We start from the raw sequence: 4,989 nt of genomic DNA on the forward strand, positions 1-4,989 counted from the left end.
CAGTACCTACTCCTCTAGTGAAGCCAAATATGTGTTTATGAAGGTCCCCAGTCTTCCACAGTAGCCTATTTAAGACCATCCGTTCTGCAGTTTTACTAACGCATGATGTTAATGAAATGGGTCTGTAATTGCCAGGTTCATTCGGCTTAGGAATCGGTATGACGTCTGCTTTCTTCCAAGAGGGCGGTAGTTTGCCTTGCTGCCAAGACGCATTGATGACGTCCAATATCCCGCGGTCTCCAGCAGGACCTGCTTGTGCGATCATTGAGTACGTAATGTTATTAGCACCTGGTGCAGTGTCCTTACCACCTTTTTTGGCTCTGCTTAGTTCCTGTTCGGTGAAGGGACAGTCACATTCGTCATTTATAGCTATGCCCTCATGAATGACTGTCATCCTCTCTTGTTTTAAGTGTTCTTGCTGCCTTCGGACCATTGCAGGAAGCTGATATGAAGCTGTTCTTTCTGCAAATTGGAGCGCAAGTCTCTCAGCCTCCTGCAATGGTTGAATACATGCCTGTGGCCGGGCTGGTCGACCTGATATAGTTTTAATCTGACCCCATATCTTGCCAAGACTACTATGTTCAGTTAGAGTGTGACACCACTCAAACCATCGTGCCTCCTTTACTTCTCTAGAAACTCGCCTTGCTTCAGATATCACCGCTCGTAGCAGAGTTCTTCCTTCTGGTGTGGGGTTTCTCTTTAGATGTTTTCTGAAGATGTTGACTCTGTGGTTCTGTTCTTTAACGTCATTACTATAGAACCAATAGTTCTTTCGTTTCGTGTTACCTGTGATAATGATTGGAATAGCTGTGTTCGCAGCAGCTGCAACGGCTTCCCGCAGATTGGTCTCGTGTATGTTCAAATCCTCAGGTGGCGTGTACGTTGCATACCATTTTTCAAGTTCTTCCTGGTATACATTCCAATTGGCCTTTCCTAAATTCGACCGAGGCTGCGCAGGAGGTGTAGGAGGTCGTGCCAGGTTTAGTGTCGTGACAGTAGCATAGTGGTCACTGGTGATCACCGGGTCTACTTCCCACTTCGCCTGTTGCTGGAGTGCTGTTGAGATGAATGTAAGATCAAGGGAACCTCCTAGAATGTGAGTCGGTTCCCCAGTATTGAGAAGTGTAATTTCAGGTACTTCTCGCAGAGCCGCAGCTAAATGGCGCCCATCTGCATTGGCTGGCCCAGTTGCACCTAACTCTGGATGATGAGCATTAAAATCTCCAGCAATAATTAAATTTTCCTGCGTGGCCAAGGCAAGCACTGCCTCTGCTTCTAGTTTACGTCTAGGGGACTTGTAGACGTTGTATATGAGGAGCTCAAAATTAGCCATATTCACTGTAACTGCTAATACCTCTACTCCATCCCCACATGAAACTGAGTCTATTTTCTTGCTGGGTATGGTGTTTCTGACTAGGGTCATTAATCCTCTTAGTCTCCCCTGCTCATACGGTAGAACATAGCGCTGAAATCCAGCCAATCTGAAGGATTTCGTGGCTGGGAAAAGAGTTTCTTCCAAAACGATTATATCTGCTTTCGTGCTGATTGCAGCCTCCTGAAGTGTGTGTTTTTTATTTCCAAGACCTTGTATGTTCCACTGCAGAATTCGTAATGGCCAGACGACGGGTTCGGTTGGTGTTGCTTGTTCTACGAGAACTCCTCCTCGGAATCGACCTCTATATTCTCCGCCTCGCAAGTCGTGTCGCTGCAAATCGGACTGCATGGATAGTTCGTGGTCATCCCCGACATTGTTGGAATTTGTGCATAACTGTGGTCCATCGCTATGTTGTTGGAAGTGCTGCAGGTCGGACTGCATTGATTGTCCGTGGTCAACCCCGGCAGTGTTGGAATCTGTGCAGAACTGTGGTCCAACACTTTGTTGTTGGTATTGCTGCAAGTCGGACTGCATTGATTGCTCGTGGCCGTTTCTTGTGTTGGCGGAACCTGTGCATCTCTGCTGTTCAATACGTCTTTGTTGGCGTTGCTGCATATCAGACTGCATTGGCTGTTGTTGTCTGTCTCCTGTGTTGGAAGATTCTGTTGATCGTGGGTGGTCACTGCTTCTTGCAGTTGCGTTTGTGAATGTTGATGTTCCGGAGTCTTGACTATCCGACTGTTGTCGGTAGTCAGTATGTCCAAGTTGCGGCGTTTGTCCTCTCGTGCTCCATCCTGTCGGAGACTGTCTAGTTCTCGTGTAACTGTGGTCTGCTGCACGATCTTGTCCATTATCACACAAGTGATGTCTTGAGTCTGTTGCTGTGAGGCGTTCTGCGTCATCTGTAGGCAATTGATAATGGTCTCTGCCATGATCTTCACGATGGTTTTCAGCTGGACCTCGGTAAAACTGTATAGGCGGGGAGTAGATTCCGAAAGTAAGTGTTTTCTGCTCTTTTGCATTTGCTGGACTTCTGCAACACTTTCGTGTAATGTCTGATTCGGAATTGACAGATTCGGGAAATTTTGCTCTGTGAGAGCGGGTGGCTGTTGTGGCTGTGCACGAGTGTTCCAGACGTTGGTGTTGGGGTATGTATTGCTGGGCAGTGTGTTGATCCTGGCCTGAGCTGTCTGCACTTTTTGTTTCCGTGCAGAGCAGGTTGTGCTCCAGGCATGATGTTTGCCTCCACAATTTGGACATTTGGCTGTAGTGGTCTGGTTTGCCTTGTGCTTGGCAATACAGTCTTTGGTGGGATGTCTCAGGCTGCACACTCCGCACCTCTCCTGTCCTGTGCAGCGTGACTGATGGTGGCCGTATTTCTGACACCTGAAGCAGCGTAGGGGTTCCGGGACGTATGGCCTCTGTCGGTATGTCCCCCAATTTCCAAGACCGAAAGTTTCTGGCACATGTCCCATGACGGTCACCAGAACCTGACGCGTCGCTGCCTTGTCTACTTTTGTGTGGCAACGTTCCGCACTCAGGACTTGCTTGTGTTCTAGCACTGGATCCAGGGGAAAGTCGATTGGGTATCCCAAAAGCACGACTCGTGTGCGTCGTTCTGAAGGGTCCAGCTTTACCAAGCACACAGGTTTCCCCTGCAGGACTCTTACCTTCTCTAAGTAATGTGCAGTCTGTTGGTCTTGAGGTGTCAGTATTATTTCTCCCTTCAGGTTGACTGTAATGAAAAGTTTGAGCTCTGGCTGTTCTTTTTCCATCGCCGTTACTACTCCATATGCTGTAGGAAAGTGGTCGGTCTGCATGATCTTGAATTTCGGAAGAAGTGCAGAGGCTGGCGATGTCTGGTGTGAGACTGGTGGTGTCCTCCCCTGTCCCATACTGCTGTCCTGCGGCTGGGCTGTGGAGAGAGGAACAATGGCCGACACTGGCTGGCGTGAAACCGGTGGTGTCCTCTCCTGACTCATACTGCCGTCCCGCGGCAGCGTTGCGGACAGAGAAGCAGTGACTGACAGTGGCTGGTGTGTGACTGACGCTGTCCTCTCTAGGTCCATTACGTCCGCTGACTTGCTGGTAGAAGCAAGTGGTAAAGCCTCGATAGCAGTTTTCTTTGGGGCCTGCTGCACAGCGGTCCCCCGTCCTTCCTCGTCCGAAAGCTGCTTCCATTCCCTCTTGCGCTGAGCCTTCCCCATGGCTCTCTTCACGTAGTGAGAACCGACTCCATTCTGAGTAAGATATTTGAAAGGGGAGAAGTTCTGTTGTTATTGCATATATCGACGTTTCAGCCGGATTAGAGCGGTTTCACGTGTACATCTTTCATCGGTAATATAAACGGAAAATCAGTAACATTTTAGTTAATTCTAATGAAAACACATTGATTTTTATCATTTGTATTTGAAAAAACATTGTCATATGTCTTTTCTTGGATCTAAATAATACGAAACCTCGCTCTATGATTTGAAGTTAAAATCCTCAAATATGGTAATATAGTGACTTTTTTCACGTTATTCATGTAGTGTGATTTTACGTGTATATATTCGTTTTTACCAATATTTCGATACTACTTCATGTTTTCTCACGATATGTGATTTGGCCTTCTAATCTCAGAATATCACAAATTTTGCATTTGAAGCAAGTTTTCTTGCATTTTGTTTTGTACTAAAAATCATCGAATTCATCAATATTTTGACGTTTATCATCCCCGTTTCCTTTATGTGATATAAAAAAAATATTACCGAATTAGGCAATATTTTGCTGTTTTTCCACGTTTTTGTAAATTTTCAGTTTATTGCTATTAATTCATTAAATATACGATAAAAATGATGCAAACACAAAATTGATTAGAAAATAACCTTAAATACTTCATTTTCAATCACCAATTTGTTTATCGTAAAAATACTGAGTAAGATATTGAAAAGGGGAGAAGTTCTGTTTTTATTGCATATATCGATGTTTCAGCCGGATTAGAACGGTTTTACGTGTACATCTTCCATCGGTAATATAAACCAAAAATCAGGAACATTTTAGTTAATTTTAATGAAAACACATTGATTTTTATCATTTGTATTGGAAGCAACATCTTTATACGTCTTTTCTAGGGTCTAAAAAATACGAAACGTCGCTTTATGATTCGAAGTTAAAATCGTCAAATTTAGTATAATAATGACTTTTTTCACGTTTTTCATGTAGTTTGATATTACGTAAATATATTCATTTTTACCAATGTTTCGATACTATTTCATGTAGTATCACGATATGTAATTTGGCCTTCAAATCTCAGATTTTCGCATAATATTGCATTTTAACCAAGTTTTCTTGCATTTTGTTTCGTACTAAAAATCATCGAATTCAGCAATATTTTGACGTTTATCATCCCCTTTTCCTTTGTGTGATATAAACAAAATATTATCGAATTAGGCAATATTTTGCTGTTTTTCCACGTTTTTGTGAATTTTCAGTTTATTGCTATTAATTCATTAAATATACGATAAAACTGATGCAAACACATAATTGATTAGAAATTAACCTTAAACACTTCATTTTCAATCAACTATTTGTTTCTCGTTAAAATAGTGAGTAAGATATTGGAAAGGGGAGAA

This window comes from Procambarus clarkii, chromosome 20, assembly GCF_040958095.1.
Source record: "Procambarus clarkii isolate CNS0578487 chromosome 20, FALCON_Pclarkii_2.0, whole genome shotgun sequence".
NCBI classification, from domain to species: domain Eukaryota; kingdom Metazoa; phylum Arthropoda; class Malacostraca; order Decapoda; family Cambaridae; genus Procambarus; species Procambarus clarkii.